At 61.0% G+C, this 19,750-nt stretch overlaps 1 protein-coding gene across 3 annotated transcripts in view; it reads right to left on the bottom strand.

The window, feature by feature from the left end:
• Positions 1 to 19,750, bottom strand: part of GRM4 (glutamate metabotropic receptor 4) — a 104,849-nt gene that overhangs the window by 60,327 nt on the left and 24,772 nt on the right. The window lies entirely within an intron of this gene.

Genomic DNA, 19,750 nt, shown 5'->3' with positions numbered 1-19,750 from the left:
CTCTGCCCCTCCCCAGGCCTGGGGACTGGGCGCCCCGGCCTCCTCTGCCCATCACACAGGCCCCTTGCTCTCACACGTGGCCTGCACCGTTGCCCGCCGTAACTGAGAAGTGGGCATGAGAGTCTCTGAGGCGACAAGGCTCTTAAAAGACAATAAAATTTGCACACAAGGCTCATGAGGTCCCTTGGCCACAGCTGCTCCCACAGCCACCAGCCTCCGCCTCCCACAGGGTCCCCGCCACCCACACGCCTCAGACACTCTGTTGATTCATTCACGCAGTCACTCCTCAACAATGGTTTCCTGAGCGCCCGCTAGGCGCCTCGCACAGTCTCCGGCCCGGGGGTAAACACACAGGCTGATGCCGGCCGTCAGGGAGCTGTCACTAGTGAGAGAGACACTCCGTAACGAATGGATGTGCCCACAACATGATGGCGCTGGTCCGGAGCCATCGCAGCCCCAGCCTTCCTGGCACGTGGTCACGGTCCACTGCCTGGCCCTGAGGTTCCTGGGACCGTGTGGCCTGTTCCGGCCAATGAGCTGGGAACAGGACAGACTATCGCATCGAGGCCAGAGCACTTCCCTGCAGCTGTGCGTCCCACGGGGCCCATGCTCCCTCTGCTGCCGGGACCAGCCGCGCTCAGTCCCTGAGGAGACGGGCAGGGCGCCCAGCCAGCCTGGAGACGCGTAAGGTGGCGGTACTGCGTGCACGTATTTTAAGCCGCAGACCCGGGGGTGGTTTGCTCCTGCGGCAGCCCCTCGCCGACGCTGACACACACGGGGCACAATGCTCTCGCTCCCGGAGAGCCGGGAGGGACTCCCATTTATCTCCGCCCACGAGCCTGGCTGTGTCAGGCTCACACTCCTCACAGGCCGGTATGAGCTGGAATGAATTAAATTCACCCAAACAGACACACACACATGCAATCAGCATCGTGGGAACTCGCATTTACTGAGTGCTATGTGCCAACAACGGTCCCAAGTGGCTTTATATGCCTTAACACTCCAATCTTATGCTCTCCATTCTCCCAAAACTGAGGTGCAGAGAGGCTAAGTAACTTGTCCGAGGTCACACAGCTAGTGAGTGGCTGGCTGAGCCAGGAATTGAACCCAGAGGAACTAGCCCAGAGCCCATGCTACTGACTGTCATGTAAAACCTCGGCCTCCCCTTACACACGTGGGCCACACACACACACACACACACACACATGCAGAATCTAAGGGTGAGGGCGGCAGTGACAAGGAGGGCCGCCCACATGTCCTGTGGGGCAGGGTTCCCAGGGAAAGCCCCCCCGGGCCTGCAGCTGTCTGTCTGGTCTCATAGCAACACCCAGAAGCCAAGCGTTAGGGGGACCGTCCCTCGCCCGACTCTGACCACCCCGCTCCGGGGGCTGCCCAGCCACTTATCAGGAGAGCAAGCAGACATGTGGATTAATTTCCAGGCCTGTTCTCAGCCACCCCCACTTCCTCTCATGCTCAGCCCCCACCTCCACTCCTGGCTGCCACACAAGGGGCTGAAGGGACCCATCTGTCTCCAACACAAAGGATCAGACGCAAACCTCTGTCTCCCAGACGAGATGAAACGATTTAATTAGAAACTCTATCATCAAGCCTTTTGGACCCAAGCTTTTAATTAGGATCACCAACCCCACCCAAGGCTGCCAGAGCGTGGGCTCGTGGCCCCTGACTTCTCTCCCTAAGGCCGCAGGCACCGCCAGAATGTGTGGGCACCTCCACAGTCACCATGCCCCACTGGCCAGGTCAGGGCCCTCGTCAGGCCCACTGCCATCACCCCCACCCCACCGCTGGCCCCACAGTCACAACTGGCCTTTCTCCTCCCGGCACCATAATGGGGAAATGGCTTGGGGAAGTTCGTATCATCGTGCAGCCAGAAGGACTGGGGCGCTCAGGTGGGCAGGAGAAGGAGAGAGAGCACATACCAGCCTTTCTTTGGGAGCCCTGCCAGGTGCTAATAAAATGCCCTTTACAGCTCAGTGTAGGGCAAGCTGTCAAAATTATCAGCAACACTTGGTATTTTACCAAAGCATTTTCACGTATATGACCTCTGACCTTATCTCTGACCACTCCCACCGTGGCCTGGCTCTCCTCGCCCCAGCCACACCGGCCTCCTTGCTGTACAAGGAACATGCCAGGCACTCTGCCCCAGGACCTTTGCACCGGCCAGTCCCAGTGCCTGAAGGCTTCCCCCAGGTATGCATGTGGCTCACTCCCCCACTTCCTGCCCCCCAAGGCTGCTCAGTGTCACCTCAGGGAGGCCTTCCCCGCCACCGTGCCCTGTGCCCACCCCCACATGCCTGCTTAGATTCCCCCCATTACAATGGTCACTTTCTATATTTACGTACTTATTTCATCTGTTATCCACCTCCCCCTAAGACATCAGCTCCGTGAATCCAAGGACATTTTGTCCCCACTGTGTCCTCGGACACCTGGCACAGCACCTGGCACAGCACCTGGCAGAGGGCGGGTACTCCATGAAGGAAGGGGCCGCTTCCTTCGTTCCAGGCATCCAGCTTGAGGACAAGCCCCGCAGTGAACACCTCAGACGGGCGAGGAAACAGGCTCAGAGCCACGGGGCCCCGTGAGGCCACAGAGCTGCCAGTGGCCACGCTCCGGCTCTCACGTGGTCTGACGCTTCGCCCGGGCACGCCGAAGGCTTGCTCTGCGGTAGGTGAGCCAGTCCACGCAGTGCCTGGCACACGGGCGATGCTCTCAGGTCTCTTTCCTCCCTCGCTCACCTCCTGGGCCTGCAGCTGTCCGCCTGGTTTCATAGCAACACCCAGAAGCCAAGCGTTGGGGGGACCATCCCACGCCCGACTCTGTCCACCCCGCTCCGGGGGCTGCCCAGCCACTTATCAGGAGAGCAAGCAGACACGTGGATTAATTTCCAGGCCTGTTCTGAATTATGTTTTCCGGGAGAGAACCAGACAGATGCAGGCAACAGGCCTTTGAACAAATATTTCCCCAGAAAGCACTTTATTCGGTTCCTTGTCTCACCCTTTTAAGCATTATGTTTTCTTAGGAGTCAGGAAGGAAGGGGAGGCCGGCAGATTCGGCGTGGAGGCCGGAGGAGAATAGAGGGCGCGCGGAGAGCCCGGCCGGCCCGCGGAGGAGGTGCTGATGTGCTGGGAGGATTTACCGCCCATCAGAGGCCAGGAGAGCGGGCGGGGTGTGGGCAGCGCCCGGCTGAGAGCAAGCGAGATCCTCAAATCAGCACTTGTCCTATTTCATAAGCGAAATGTAGATCAATAAATTACACTCACTTTTGCAGGTTTTACATGCTGACTCCGTAACCTTGTCAGAGTGATACATGTCGGGGAGGCCAGGGATGGAAGCGCTCAGAGGCCCGGGGAGGAGGGCAGAGCCCTGGGGGGCCCCAGGGGCCATAGCACTGTGCCCCCTTTTCTTTGGAAGCACCTGGCAGGGCTCCCAAAGACAGGCTGGTCTGTGAGTTTTGCTGGAAGAGGAGAGGCCTGCTCTCTCTCCTTCCCCTGCCCACGTGCCGGAGGTGAGAGGCAGGCTGCCACCCCCTGCCCGGCTCTGTGACCAGGGCAAGTCACCTCTCCTGTGAGCCTGCGTCGCCTCATCTGTTGAGTGGGCACAGGTGGTGAGCATCTGGGCTCTGCCAACCTCCCTAAGGGGCTCACAGGGAGACTGGATGCCGAAGGGGCTTGGAAAGGGGGCAGCAAACCATCCTGTGCTCTGTCAGCATCCAGGTGCGCAGTTAGCGACGCGGACGCTCCTGCTGGTAGCCCTCAGCCCTGAGGCAGGGAACCTGAGCCCGTTTAGACGGGAGAAGACGGGGCTCAGAAAGCTGAGGCACACGCCCCATCACCAGCACTGGGACCAGAAGTGGCTCCCAGGCCCATCGGATGGCAAAGCTGGGCTTTTCCATGCCACAGGCTCCCGGGGGCCAGGGATCCGACACCCCCCAGGTGGCTGCAGTCCCCGGGGCCAAGCTGAAGGTGCTGCTGGGCAGGGCCTCGGGACATGTACCGGAGGGGCCAGGGCCAGGCACCCTGATAGCTGGGCCGGGGGGGGGGGGGGGGGCAGCAGGCATGAGGCTGTTCAGGTGTTTGTGGTAATAACACCACTAACCAGTAGCTAGCGTTTCATGGGCGCTTCACAGGGGTTATCTCATTTAATCTTCACACAATAACCCCATGCAGTGAACACTATTACCTTCATTTTTCAAATGAGTAAACTGAGACCCAAGAAAATACAGACACAAACTCACACAGCAAGTGGCAAAGAGGGGCTTGGATCCAGGGTGGGCTGACTCCGGCCCCCGAGAGCTCACCCCTCTGGCCCCTGCCTGGCTCTCCTCATTCATTCCTGCCTCCGGCCCTTTGCCCACACCACCCCACACCTGGAGGCAGCCGGATCGGGAGTCCAGAGTCCTTGCCGGGCCTTTCCCCGCCCCTTGAGCATGCGGCTTCCCCACTCAGCCTCAGTTTCCACATCTGTTCAATGGGGGCTAATGACCCTGCCCCACTGGACTCACAAGGTAAGGACAGAAAGAGGGGCCTTCACTATGTGGGTGTGACATCCGAATGCCTCTTCCGCAAAACCAGCGACCTGCCCACAGGCTGCAGGAGGCCCGGGAGAGCTGAGACAACCTCAGTGAGTGGGGCGCCCTGGGGTGTCTGCAATTACACCCGCGTCCAGCAGCCCAGCGCCAGCGATGGAGGCGTGGCCAGGCTGGAGGACATTAACCACGGTGCCTGCCTGGTGCTGTCCCAAGTTCAGTTAATGTGCTGCGCTGTGTGTAATAGATGGCCCTATAGTAATATAATGGGATGTATTAACATTATTGAACACGAGCCATTAAAAGTCACATCAGCGTCACTCGGGTAATTTATACCACAGCCGGGCAGCCGGGCTGGCAGGAGGCAGGCCCCACTGGAGCCCTGGGGCTTCCGCTGGGAAGGGGCCTGAGCCCTGGGGGGACGGAGCCGAACCCAGCTCAGAAGGAAGGTGCAGCCAAGCAGGCAAGGCCAGGCGACCCTCCAGCCAGAATGCAGGCTGTGGTTTGGGGGCTCCCGGCCCAAAGCCCTCCAGCCAGGCTCCACACACTTGACCACCCCCCTACCCCCAGCACTGACCATGCGGCCTGGCTCTCCTCTCCCAGGGCCCTCCTTCCCCTCGGGCAGCCCCCCCTCAGCCTCCTCGCTGGTCCTGCCTCCTTTCCCTGACAGAGCAGGATGGGGGCTCAGTCCTCCAGCGCCTCACCTCTCACCACTGCTCCCAGGGCACCGGCAGCCTGACGACACGCCCCTGAAGCCCAGGCCCCACCCATGGCCATGGAATGGGCAGGTCAAATTGCAAAGGCCCAGAGCTGAGCCCGACCCCCAGATCCTGCCCAAGTCCTTTCCAGCCAGACCAACGCTGGACACAGCCCTGACTCCTTTCCCTCAGGCCCCAAGTCTGACTTAGCAGCAAATACTGTTGGCTCTTCCTTGAAAACATCCAGAACCCAACCACGGCTCCTCCTCCGCTGCTACAGCCCTGGCCTGGCACCAGCGTCTCTGGTCCAGACGTCACAGCAGCCGCCTCACTGGTCCCCGCCTCCCACACTTACCTCCCGCCCCCACACACAGGCACAGCCCATTCCCACCGGCACCAAGGACCCACCAAAGCCCACTTAGATCCTGTCCCTCCTCTCTTCAAGAGGCTTCCGTCTCAGCCAGAGTGAAAGCCAAGGTCTTCCATGCTCACTAGGCCCTCCCCATCCTCCCCCTCCTCCACCCCTTAGCCTCCTGACCTCACATCCCTCTCCCTTCCCCGGCTGCTCGGCTCCAGCCACTCCGGCCTCCGTGCTGTTCCTCCCAACGCACCAGGCAGGACCCACTGCAGGGCCCTGGCACTGGCTGTTCCTGCTTATCACCACCTACAACACTGAACAGCTCCCTCACATGTCCTCCTGGCCCTCCGCTCCCCTCTAGAATGTCACGCCCACGGGGACTCGGTTTTATATCTGCTTTGTTCACTGCGATAGCCCGGGACTCAGGACAGTAGCTTGCAGGCTCTGCAAATGGATGTGAATGATGAATGAAGAGGTGAACCAGAGTAGAGTCTGCTTTTACCTGATTCTCATGAGTTCCTCTACACCAGCGGTTCTCAACCTGTGGGTCGCGACCCCTTTGGGGGTCGAACGACCCTTTCACAGGGGTCACCTAAGACCATCGGAAAACACATATATAATTACATATTGTTTTTGTGATTAATCACTATGCTTTAATTATGTTCAATTTGTAACAATGAAATTGGGGGTCACCACAACATGAGGAACTGTATTAAAGGGTTGCGGCATTAGGAAGGTTGAGAACCACTGCTCTACAATATTCTGTTGGGAAAACATCTGCTTCTAAAGAGTGTGGACACCACGGGCCTGGCCCACGTGGCAGCGATTCAGCCAAGACCAGAGGGTGGGCTGGTGGCCAGCTGCTTCTGGAGGCCACCTCTCCCCTGCGCACGCCACTGACCAGCACTGCCTCCGGTGGCGCCGGGACTGAGCCGGCTGCGGAGCACCCAGCCCACAGGGCGCCCCCATGAGCTTCTGATTCCTGGCAGCCCCACCGCCTCCTCACGCACGGGCGGCCCCTTGCTCCCACCCGGCTCGCCAGCAGCCTCAGGAAGGGGTCACAGCTCATGCCCTCGGGCGGCATTCCTCCCCAGCGTTCCCTCTGGGGGACCTCTGCCATGGGAGCCCCATCTCCAACTCCAAAATGAGGGCTTCTGGCCCCGGGCAAGGCCGCGATGACAGGGGCCTCCCACCCCATTGCTCACTCACTGAGAACGTACTACCGGCGCTGCACTCACTGCTCCAGCACCGTGGTGGGCACCCGGGTGCAGTTCAGGGAGGGCTGGACTCACTGGATGTGCAGTCACCGCCTCTGGGGGGTGCTGGGCAGAGGCCGGGGCTGCGAGGGCCTGGAATGAGGGTCACAGCCCTCTTCCTGCCACACACCAACTTTCTCACCTAATGGTCATAACAACGACACTATAACAGCTTTCCTTTCCTGAGCACCCACTCCGTGCTCAGCACCGCCTGTGCATTCACATACTTAGTCCTCACACAGCCGGCCACACACAGGTGCTAGCACTTGGCCTGTTTTACAGGCGAAGGAACTGGGGTCCAGAGAAGTCAATCACTTGCCCAGAGATCTGCGTCTGGGAAGGGGCCCACGGGATGTGGGCCCTCGCAGCTGGGCCCTGCCTGCCAGCGCGCTCGGCGCCTCCCTGTGGGGTCAGATCGGACCGATGACCTCGGAGGCCTCCAGTCCGTGGGAGCTGCGTGCCATGGTCTCAGCCAGAAACCGGGCCTCTGGCCAGGAAGGGCCCGCTCCTCCTGAAGGCGGGCAGCTAGGGGTTGGGGTGGGTCTCCCCAGACCCTCCTACTTCTCTCCACCTTCGCCAGAAACCTCCAAATGTTGATTCAGTTCAGCGACCACCTTCCACCTGCCCACAGCGTGCCGGGTGCTGGGACATGGTGGGGGACAGGGCAGTGCTGCCCAGTATTGAGACCTGCCCTACACGGTCCCCAGCAGCCCCAGTGGGGTGGGCCCTGGCCACCCCCGAGGTACCCTGCTCACCAGGCGCCTGAGCAGCTCCCCCTTCTCCACTGGTGCGTCCCAGGTCACTCCCAGGAGCGCTGCCTGTGGCCCGCCTCTCAGGCCTGCTCCGGGACGACCTGTGATGGTGCTTTCCACATCTCCTCGCCCCATTTACTCCTAACGCCTTCACAGTGCACACGATTGGCCCTGTTTTACAGGGAGGGCGTAGAGAGGTCATCCGTGCTCAGTGGCTCAGTTGCTGATTGAGCCTGGACCACTGATGCCCGAGGCAGAGACCCCTCCCTGCTGCTGGCCTCCCTGCCAGTCCGGGAACGGCTGCCAGGACACTTAGGTCCTGAGGGGACCGGCAGGAGATGCCCACAGGCTCTCCCGGCCCAGCTGCCAGGACACCTGGTCCCCAGGGGATCGGCAGGAGATGCCCACAGGCTCTCCCGGCCCAGCTGCCAGGACACCTGGGTCCTGAGGGGACCAGCAGGAGATGCCCACAGGCTCTCCCGGCCCAGCTGCCAGGACACCTGGTCCCCAGGGGACCTGCAGGAGATGCCCACAGGCTCTCCCGGCTCAGCCCAGTGCGTCTGGTTTCCAGCAACTGGTGATCTAGGCTCACACTGGCTAAGAGGGAAGCCAGGAGGGTCTAGGCCCCTCCCACCCTGTCCTACCCCTCAGGCTCCTACCCCAGAACCTCCATAAAAGCCAGAGGGTTAACAAAGCTGGGCCCCAGTCACTCCAGGCCACAGCAGGTCCACTGGGCAGCCTCTGGGAGCAGAGCCAGGAGAGGGGCCCTGGCACCCAGTGCACCAGCACAGCAGGGTCCTACTGTGTGCCAGCAGGCAGTGGGCACCTGCAGGGTAAATTCCGAGGAGCCCGAAGCTTGGCCCTGGGCCCAAGCACCTCCCCACGGCTGCTTCAGGGTCCAAGACCCCATCACTGGCATCTAAGTGAGTCTCTGCTCAAACCCACCACGTTCCCTGGAAGAAGGGGCCTTTAACCAGAGCCTAGGTGAGGAGGGCGGACTGCCCCCCACGGCAGCCCCGACAGGGGCTGTGGCCTGTGCTTGCCTTCCTCGGGTGATGGGCACCTCTCCACTCCAGGCCGTGGCCTGTCCCGCTCCAGCGCCACGGGCTCTTCGGAACTCCGAGCTGAAATCTGCCTCCCTGCCGCTTACACGCTTCTAGGTCTGTCCTCTGGAACCACAGACCCAGCCTGACGCCCCATCTGCAGCCCCTCGGCCTGGCCTGTCTCCTGCACTCGGGGGCCCAGGTCTGCACATGTACACGTTTGCACACACAGGACAGTGCACACGCTGAGGCAGGACCATCACCTAAAATGCAAATCTGAGCACTGCGCTCCCCACCCCAAATCCTCCCCACCTCCCTGACCTCCACTCACCACCTCCGGAGGGCCACGTCTGGGGCCACACCTGGGGCCACGCCTCCCCCAGCAGTCCCTGAGCACCAAGCCTGGTCTCCCTCATAGCCTCTGCAGGTGACCTGTGGTCTGCCTGCTGCCTATTCTGCATGTTCTTTCATGTCATTTACGTCCCTGAGCACGTGTCACCTTCTCAGAGAGGCTGTCACTGAACAGCACATGTGAGGCAGCCCCACCCACTTCCTGGCTCCTTACCCAGGACCCTTCACCCGACTTCATATAATGTCTCTCTCTGGGCTGTGCCTTGCAGGACTGGCAGCCCGACAGCCTGTGAGCCGCAGGAGACAAGGTTTTCCCCACACCTGGGCACCAGAGGTCACGATGGGGACCCTCCCCTGGCCCAGGCTCCTGCCAGGCAGCTCAGGCCTGGGGATGAGGGGACAGCAGGATGGTCCCCGAGGGCAGGCCTGGGCCTGTCTCCAGGGGCATCCTGAGCCCCACAAGCTGCAAGGAGTAAAACAGAGTCAGGCCTCCCCACGGTCACCCTCAGGCTGCCCAGGCCAGGTGACAGCTCCAGATAATTCAGCCTCGTGTGCCATGTACCGGCTGGCGGCAGCAGGGCCAGGGAGGAGGAGACACGGCGGGACCCAGCTGTGCCAGGAACAGGCAGGCCCAGTCCGTGCACCCAAACCGAAGGACCTGCACACGTGGGGGAGCCGCAGGAAGGGCCCGAGAAGGCTCACCCACACCCGCACTGCAGTGCTCACACACCTACTCCACGTGCCCCCAGGTACACACACGCACAGACGCACACAGAGAGAAGTGCATCTCAGTCACACATACACTAGGACATGGCGTGCTCTGAGGCAGGCGGGCACACTCAGGTACACACATGCACACGCATACTTGCCCACCCCCGCATGCAGGAGCACCAGCTCATCGGGTGCACCCAGGAGGCACTCCCTGAGGCCTACACACATCCCTGGGCACACACATGATGAGCACACCTGCCTGCAGGTACACACACACACACACACACACACACGATACTCCCCAGTACAGCCAGCACTGCCGGGGCAGCATCCACAATGCGAAAGAGTGTCCATAACCTCCCGGATGTCACCACTCTGCCCAGCTGTCCATCACGCAGCTGGAACTCTAAACTGCCCAGAGTGAGAGTGCAGCCTGCTCACCCCCATTAACACTTGGCAGCCGGGCAGGGGCTCGGGCGCAAGCTTGGGGCAGCCCACAGGCTCTGAGCCAGCTCACTTGCTCACCTGCTGTCCTGTTCCCTTGGACACCATCGGTGGGGGCTGCCGTGGGCAGGCCTGCCCCTCAGCCCAGGCACCAGCCCACCCAGGCATTTGGCACTGCTGGGGGGAGGGTTCCTGCCAGCACCCCCTTGCTGTGTTTCCTAGTTGTCAGATCTTCCATGAGGCTGCAGAGACCCCCTAGCAGGGGGTCTTGCCTGGAGACCCTGAGGTGGGGAGGCCTCCCCCAACACCCCAAGTTTCACCTAAGTAACTGTAGTGGAAAGGGGGCAGGCTCACTCCCTATGAGCCACGCCCCCTCCAGGCCAGGGAGGAGAAAGCACTGTCTGTAATTTGTTTTAATAATCCTGCTGAGCTGGGAGAAAATTAACAAACGAGAAACCAGCTCAAAATTAATCAAACTTCTCCCTGTCCATCCCCCACCTCCCATCTTAATGAAGGTTATTTATCCAACAAGCAAAAAAAACCCCACGGAATTAAGTTAAACAGGCCTTTTCTTTCTGTCCCTCCCACCCAGAGGAGGCGGCATCTCCCTGCCTACAGCTCTGTAAGCTGCGCCCAGAGGACCAGGATTCCTGGACGCCAATCACAGGGGTTTCCCCAGAGGGAACCCCTCAATTAGCGCTCTCCCACTGCCAGCGTGGGTCTCGCTGCCAGCTCTCTGCCAAAAATATGAAGCACAGTTAACGCAACCACCCTCCTGAGGTGGGACAAGAGGAGGTCCTGTGGTTGGGCTTACTCTGCGAGGGGAGGAGGCTGAGGGGGGAGTGGGGAGTGGGAGCACCCCCTCCTGAGGACATCTGAGTGCCCACAGCGGGTCCAGTGGAACACTATGCTGGCCCCATCCTGTGGGAGGGCTGCGGGGGCGCCGGGATGACCCAGGCTCAGGCTCTCAGCCCCGGGCTCAGCACCCCCCTCGCTGCACCACCCGCTGGCCGAGGATGTGCCCACGCCCTCCGGCAGTTTGTTGGGCATCTGGGTCCTCAAACTTCTCTTCCCTGCAGCTTTTTACAGCGTTTCTGTTGCATCCGGGGCCACCTTCTGGTCACAGGTTCCAAGTCACCTCTCCCAGGGACGCCTCAATCCTTGGCCTTCCCTCTGGCTTTGCAAGTTACACTAATTGCCTTCCATTTGCAGCTGTTACATGCATTTTCCCATTGAAACCGCACGCCAACCCGGCGAGGGAGACGTTGTCAGGGTGCTCACCACAAGGGTGAGGACCACTGAGGCTCAGAGAGAGCCCTGCCCGAGGTCCGCCTGGCAATGGCTGCGGGTCCCAGCCCAAGGGGACCAGGGCTGCAGGGTAGGGGGTGGAGAAAGACAGAGCCCGCAGGGCTGCCCCTGGAAGCCTCTTCAGGGGCCACGGTGGAGAGGGCTGCGAGTTGATTTCCCCCAGGAGGATAGGAGGGGAGGGGAGAAGGAAAAGGGGGAGGAGAAGAGGGAGGGGAGGGGAGGGTTATTACAAAAACTCCACAATGCCCACAGGAGCCACTGACAAAACTACAAATTCCGTCTCCATGGGCAGCCAGAGGTGGGGAACGTCTGTCCCGGGGGCCATGTAAGGCCCATGAAATCATTTGGCCTGGTCCTGTCAAGGCATTAGGGGTGAGTTAATTAAATTTTTGACCAAATACAGCAGGCTAATTTTTAAGTTGATAAATCTGTATGGCCTGTGAATGATGATAGAAACATACAAATGGCCCTCTGGCAGAAAAAAGGTTCCCACCTCTGATTTAAACCATAAATCTGGTCCTGTCACTCTGCGTAAAACCCTCCAAAGGCCGCCCACTGCACCTGGAGTGCACGGCCAAGCTGCTCTGAGCCCTGGGGTTGCCGCGGTCCAGCCCTGCCACCTTCCCTCTGAGCGGTATCCCGCTGCTCCTCAGATGGGCCACGAGTATTCCTGCCCCGGGGCCTTTGCACTTGCTGGGCCCTCCACCATGCAGACGCCTGGCTCCCTTCCTCACCTGCCGGGTCTATTCACAGGTCCCTTCCTCAGCAGCCCTGCTGAAAGGAGCCGTTCCCTCCTCTGTCCCCCTCAAAACCCCTGACCCTGGGCACTCTTCCTCCACGGCAGGCACCACGGTCTCTCTCCCCCTCGGAAGTCAGCTCCCTGTGGGCAGGACTGTGTTCTTGTTCATTGCATTCCTAACCTAGTCCAACATCTGACTCTCTATTTGACTAGAGAGTGAGTGAGTGAGTGAGTGAGTGAGTGACAGAATGCTTAAGGCCATCATTTGGGCCACCATCATTTCCAGTCTCAAGTTTTCCATCTGCCCCCTAATCGCTCTCAGCCTCAGGCCTCGGCCTGCAACCAAACCTCCACTCCACACCCAGAGGGATATTTCTAACCCCAAATCAGACCAGGACACTGCCCTGCAGGATCAAGTCCACACTCCTGGCCTAAGCCCCCCAACCCACCCCAGCCGCGTCGCCACTTACTCCCAAACCGACCTCCTCCGTGCCACACGCCCTGTTGCCTCCATACCAGACATGCTTCAGTTCCAGGCATGCGTGCCCTCCCCACCTAGCGCCCGACCCTAAACTAACTGGTGGCAAATCACACGCGTGCCACACCTCCCCGTCCAGGAAGGGCCCGGGTTTGGCCACCACACCTGCCTGGTATCTTGCACAGACTTGCAGCTCCAGGTTTACTGAATCAAATGCAACCAGTTCAGACACAGCCCAGGGAGGGTGCCCATTAGGAGGGGCCTTCCCTCCAGGCTGCTGGCATTCAGGCTGGTCTGAGGACGAACGGACCTTTAAGTGCCACTTAATCACAGCACACAGGAGACGCTGGCCCCACGTGCCACTAACCTCTCCTCAGGGGTTGCCGGGAGGACACTGATTCACGGGGGCAGAGGCGGCCGGGGGCCTGTTAAAACGGCGATGCACTGCCTCTGGCCCAGCCGCCAGCCCTTCATAGTAGCCCTGGCCCACCCAGAGCTTGCATGTGTGAGCTCACGTGTGGCCACCCCCTGGGGAGGACAGCAGGCGCAGCACAGCCACCACTGAATTATTTATTCAGTACGTTGTTAGCACAGTAGACAGAGCAACCGTGTCTCCTTGCTTCAGAAAAATATCAAGGCATCCGCACTGTCTGCCCGCAACATGCCCAGCTGCCACCAAGACTGGCAGGAGAGCACCTCCTGGGGAGCCGTAAGTGCCCCCCTCTTTCCTTCCCTCCTCCCCACCACCCCCACCCCCACCCTGCTGCCCCTCCCCTGCCTCCCAACAGTGAGGCCTGTCTCAGGACTGTGGACAGCGGCCCAGGCCTCAGGCTCCTCTGGGGCCTGAGGTTAACTTATCCCAGAGGCTGCTCCTGAGACACGGCAAAGCTTTCAGGGCTCTAAAAGGCCATTTATAAATCGATGCCCTACAGGAGCCTTTCCAGCTTCCCAAAGCGCCCTGGGACAAGCCTCGCCGGGTTTGAGCCCGACTCCAGTCCTCCCCCAGCTCCCGCCGGAAACGCGTCACAGCGGGCGGCTGGAGGGCAGGAGCTCAAGGCTCTCGCCCCAGCTCTTCGCCAGGCTGCGTGACAAACTCCCGCACATCCCATCCCGGGACTCCAATCTTGTCACCCAAAAAATGCAAATGATGACAGCCAGGCTGTGACCTCCACGACTGTCACAATAAATGGAAGGGAACTTTGAAAGAGTACAAATGAGGTACAAACGCTGGGCCTGCCAGAGGAGGCTTTAATTATATACGAGGGGGTTTCTGCGGCCTTCCTACCCCCGCCCCAACCTGGAAGTCCCCGATTCTGGGGCACAGACTCGGCATGAAGCAAGCTGACAGATCTTTCCGGAGCTGGCTGGGTCACAAGCTAACTAGGTCACCCATGAGATTTAATGCAACAACCCCCGGACTAGGATATGAGGCCAAGTGAAATCAAAGTGGGCGAGCTGGAAAAGAGCAAGAAATTCCGAACACATGCCGCCGGAGCTGTGGCGCACCGGCCTCCGCAGGCAGCGCTGCGGGCCTCTGCTGCCGCCTTTCCTCGCCTGCAGAACAGGGCCAGTGATACTGAGTTCTGAGCCGGTGACTGGCTCTAGATACCCTACGTGAAAGTCCTGACCCAGTGCCAGGCGCAGAAACGCAACCACTGGTCTGACTGAGCACCGCTGTGCAGCCGCCCAGGAGACCGGGCAGTGAAGGGACACGGTAGCTTTGCCTCGCAGGTAACACCCGAGCGACCAGTGCTCACGTACCAGGACGACGGAGGGGGCATCCAAGATGGGCCTGGCAGCACAGATAGAACTTCAAAGCAAAAATCGAGGTGAGAAGAGGTGAGACCTCTGGGCGACTGTGGGGCAGTCCTCCTACAGCTCATCGCTCCCGCAGCCTGTGAGCCGGCAGAACCACGGGAAATGGGTGTTATGTCCACGAAAGGCAGACACACACGCGTTCAGAGTAGCTTTATTCGTAATAACCAAACAGTGGGCTCAGCCCTGTTGTCCAGCAGCAGAAGGGACAAATGACCGAGAACTATGCAAACAATCACACAATCGAATACTACAGAGCCGTGAACAGGAGCAGATCACCGACAGACGCCCCACCGGGGAGAACCCCAGACCGGGCAAGGGAAGGAAGGAGACACAACAGGCTGCCACTCCATGCTGCTTATCTGAAGCTCAAAGCCAGGCAGAGCTGCTCTGTGCTGTTAGGCCTATGGCTCCGGGCTGGCCTGGGAGGGAGGGGGCCTGGGAGGGAGGGGCCCTGGGAGGGAGGGGGCCTGGGAGGGAGGAGCCCTGGGAGGGAGGGGCCCGGGAGGGAGGGGCCCTGGGAGGGAGGGGCCCTGGGAGGGAGAGGAGCCTGGGAGGGAGGGGGCCTGGGAGGGAGGGGGCCTGGGAGGGAGGGGCCCCGGGAGGGAGGGGCCCCGGGAAGGAGGGGCCCGGGAGGGAGGGGCCCTGGGAGGGAGGGGGCCTGGGAGGGAGGGGGTCTGGGAGGGAGGGGCCTGGGAGGGAGGGGGCCTTCCGGGTGCCGGGGAGGGGCTCCCCGGACTCCCGGCACTGAAACGCTCGCCATCCTGACGCTCATACGGGTACACGCATTCATAAAGGCTCTCAAGTCGTACACCTGAAACTCGAACACTTCACGGTGTGGATGTTATACTTCAATTTTTTTAAAATGTAAAGCAGTCCCAGGTTCGATTCCGGTGGGGGGCGTGTACCTGGGTTGCGGGCACATCCCCAGTGGGAGATGTGCAGGAGGCAGCTGATCGATGTTTCTCTCCCATCGATGTTTCTAACTCTCTCTCTCTCTCCCTTCCTCTCTGTAAAAAACCAATAAAATATACTTAAAAAAAAAAATGTAAAGCAACGGTGGACAGAGCACTCCTCAGGGCTGAGGGAACACCGGAAGCAGAGGCTGGCCGGCTGGACATGGAGGGCGGAGAGAGTGGCCCAGGGGACCTGCAGCGGGAGTGACCGGGGCTGGAGGGAGGGGCCGATGGGCAGCCGAGGGCTGGAGGTGGGCGAGATGGCAGCCAAGGTGATGCCACCCTGGGCGCCCCGGGGCCTCTGCCTCCTTCCCCAGGCCCCTCCTGCCTCATGTCGCACCTGTCCACAGCAATGGCACCAGGGAGGTCACCCGCCCTCCCTGCCAGCCAGGCCCCCTGCCCCCCTCCCTCAGCCGTCCGGGGCTTTCATCCTGAGCGGGAATAGAGGGCAGCCACACCCCCGCCCCCAGCCTGCTGTCCAGCTCAGCACGTCTCCCCGGGCCCCGCGTCCCCCGCCACAGCCTCACCGCGGACACCTGGTCCTGCCTCCCACACTCCACCTGCCGCGTCCACCTTCCGCCCGCTGTCCCGGGAGCTCCCCTGAGCACCGCCTCTCTCAGGATAACGCCCCAAGCAAGTGGGGCCCTGCTGCCTGCTGCTTCCCACACCCGCCCAGCCCTTTGTCACACCTCCTGGAGAGAGAGCCCACGGGAAATGCAACACGGCAGGCCCAGGGGCAGCCACCAGCGAGCCGTGGCACATCAAAGGTGGCAGCACCCCCATGGGGGATACACACCCATTACACACCATGTTCCCAAGACTCATCGAGGGTATGGGGACACGCTCCCAACTGCAGTCTGGGGGACAAACGCCGGCTAGAACCACGTAGATGTTGGGATGTCAACTTCGTAAATTACACAGAAGAGGGGCCAGCAGGCGGAGTCGGGCCAGCGGGCCACACCACCCACAGCGACCCGAGGCTGCTGTCCCTGCTCCGTGGGGCGGAGGGAGGCCCGGCCCGACTGGAGCCTGCAAACCACCCTGCACACCACCCCCAGCTCCCGCAGCAAGAGCTGTGGGCACTGGCTGGGCGTCTGGGACCCGGGCTCTGAGCTCAGCTCCACACTAAGTGCCAGGTGGCCTCCCACACGTTAGCTTCGTGGGCCTCCGTTTCCTCGCCGGTGACCTAGGGACCGTCCGGACCTCGCTGTAGGACATCGTGCGCGATGATCAGGAAGTGGTGTGAGGACTGCGCTGCGAGCTGTTGGGACTGGACCCAAGTCCCGCCCGTCCCCCCACCAGGCCCCCGGTCACTGCCCAGCGAGTAAGGAACGCTCAGAAGCCGCCCACAGCAGGCACCCAAAAGTCCCGGAAACCGGGGACCATAGTCACATGCTGAACCCCCAGCTGAACACAAAATACACACATTTTCAACTGAACTGGAAACCAAGCCAAGGCTAAGGGAAAAGTCACTTCCTCATTCAACAGCGGACGGGGCCTGCAGATCTTCAGGAAACGTGTCAAAGGCAGACACTGCACGAGCTGGAGCGAACCCGCTCACGAAACAGGGAAATGGCCAGCGCTGAAGCGGTACCTGCTGGCTCATTCCAGCAGGTTCTGTGCCTGATTTCTCCAGGAACAGAGATGTTTTCACATGGACACCTCTCTGCTAAAAAACACTTTGACTCATCCCTCTGGGTTCTGTGGGGCCCACAAAAGAAATGGGTAACACAGTCTGTAACCTCACGATCTCTCTCTCTCTCTCTCTCTCTCTCTCTCTCTCTCTCTCTCTCTCTCTCTCTCCCCCCCTCTGTTTCTCTCCCTCCGTCTCCTTCTTCCTCTCTGAATGGGGAGACCAGAGGCGAGAGCTCAGCGGCCAGCACTGCCCGTGAGGAGAGGGAGTGAGAGGAGGTGAGGGCTGGTATGGGCAGGGAGGGTCCAGGAGGAGGAGGAGGTTTGAAGCTGGACTTGAAGAACAGGGAAGAATGGGTAGGGTTTCAGTAAGGGGAGGAGCCATGCCTTTTTCAAAGGAAGTTGATGAATTATACAAAATAAATATGTGCAACGCTCCAGGTGACATGCTCTCATCTCTCTCACCTCACGGTGCACCTTCAGGTAGGAGGAATGAGGCAGTAGATTCCCTGATACTTAAGACCATGTTTTATGTAGAAAACAAAAAAGCAGTTTCAAGCCCCCCGGAAGAAGAGTTTTAAGGCCCTCCAGGAGGAAGTGGGAAAGCTCCTTCCTCGCTACCCTCAAAAAGTGTCCAGTAAAATGTGGCCTGGATGCATTCTGCAGATGGGAACTGAGGGGCAGGCGGACTAAGTGACTTTGCCGGGTCCCCGGGCTGGTTGGCAAAGAAGGGAGGGCACTCCCAGCAGAGAAGACCCAATGAGTCACCTGCTCGCAGGGGCTCGTCTGTGAAGGGGATGAGGCAGCGTGGGCTCCGAAGGAAGCGGAGTATGGGCCTGACCGCGCTTTTGCTAGGATTAGTCACACCACAGTGATGGGGTGGGGGGGACAGCAGACAGACAGCCCAGCCGGCCAGTGACTGTCCCCACCCCGCCAGCTCTCAGCATCTTCCCGGGGCATGTGTCGGGGAGAGGGACATGTGGGGGGGGGGCCATGGGGGAGGAGGGGCATGTGGGGGGGGAGGGGCATGTGGGGGGGAGGGGCATGTGGGGGGGGCATGTGTGGGGTGGAGGGGGCATGTGGGAAGTGGAGGGGGCATGTGTGGGGTGGAGGGGCATGTGTGGGGGAGGGGCATGTGGGGGTGGAGGGGACATGTGGGGGGGAGGGACATGTGGGGGGGAGGGGGCATGTGGGAAGTGGAGGGGGCATGTGTGGGGGGGAGGGGACATGTGGGGGGGAGGACATGTGTGGGGGGAGGGGGAATGTGGGGGAGGAGGGGCATGTGTGGTGGGGAGGGGGCATGTGGGGGGGAGGGGCATGTGTGGGGTGGTGGCCGCAGCTCCTGGAAGCAGGGAGGGCCTCCTGACCCCGCCCCACAGAGACCCTCGGTGAGGAAAGTGCACTCACTGCTGGGCAGCTCCTAAGCTGAGGGCCGGACCCTGAGTCCAGCTCAGCCCCACTCCCTGACCCCTACACGAGGCTGCATGGAGACCAGGCCAGGATCGGCCACAGGGCCGCCCCACCACAGGGCACTACATGTCCAGCTCTCACCCCTCTGGTAGGAGGGCACGACATTACAAACACAAGTCCCTCTGCCCAGCACTCTGCAGGGACCTACCCCACAGGGAGGGTACACAGGGAGGGCACACAGGGAGGACACACAGAGGGCACACAGGGAGGGCACACAGGGAGGGCACACAGGGAGGGCACACAGGGAGGACACACAGGGAGGGCACACAGGGAGGACACACAGGGAGGGCACTAAGGGAGGACACAGGGAGGGCACACAGAGGGCACATGGGGGGGCACACAGGGAGGACACAGGGAGGGCACACAGAGGGCACACGGGGGGCACACAGGGAGGGCTCACAGGGGGCTCACAGGGGGCACACAGAGGGCTCACAGGGGGCACACAGGGGGCACACAGAGGGCTCACAGCGCTAGCTCTAGGACCGGGCTGAGCCTGTGCTGTTGGTCCTTTGAACAGCCCGGGTGGTTGGGCATTGGAATGAGGCGCTGTAATTGAAAAGGAAAGGATGCCTAGGGGCTCCCAGTCCGCTGGGGCCACTGGGCAAAGGCTCACTCAGGAGAGAGGCATCTCCAGTGGAGGCCCTCTCCGGTGCCCCGTCCCCTCTCCCCACACCCCGCCCGGGGAAAGGCCTTAAGGAAGCTTTTGGAGCAGCTGCAGTGTCCATGAGTCCGAAAGGCTGGCAACCGCTGCCTTCGAGGGAAGCCAGGACTCCAGGCCGGGAGAGCCCAGCACGGGCTGGTGGCTCTGGCCTGGGCAGTGTGCGGAGGTCCAGGCTGGCCCCAGGCCCCGTGGACGTGGGGGAGGCAGGCAGGTGAGGGCGACTTCCCTCTGGTTTGTTGTACTTTCCTAATTGATTTTGTGTCCGTGTCACTGGGATACTTAGGACCATCTCAGAAACCACTTAAGCAATTTAAAATAATCAAAGCACCACACTTATCAGGCACTTAACATCTCCTCACGCTCCGCGTCTCATAAACCCTCCAGCGGCCACCGGGGCACGCAGTCCGAGCGTCACTGGGGAGCGCACCCCTGTGTCAGGCCCAGCTCCTGCCGCCCCCCCCACCCCCCACCCCCCACCCCGAGCCCCAGCAGCCCCGGAGCAAACCCACCCAAAAGCACACGTGGCCGAGGCACA

The sequence above is a fragment of the Myotis daubentonii genome, chromosome 6 (genome assembly GCF_963259705.1).
Source record: "Myotis daubentonii chromosome 6, mMyoDau2.1, whole genome shotgun sequence".
NCBI lineage: Eukaryota > Metazoa > Chordata > Mammalia > Chiroptera > Vespertilionidae > Myotis > Myotis daubentonii.
Note: the sequence above shows the minus strand (reverse complement) of the source record. Positions and strands in the feature narration are given on the sequence as shown.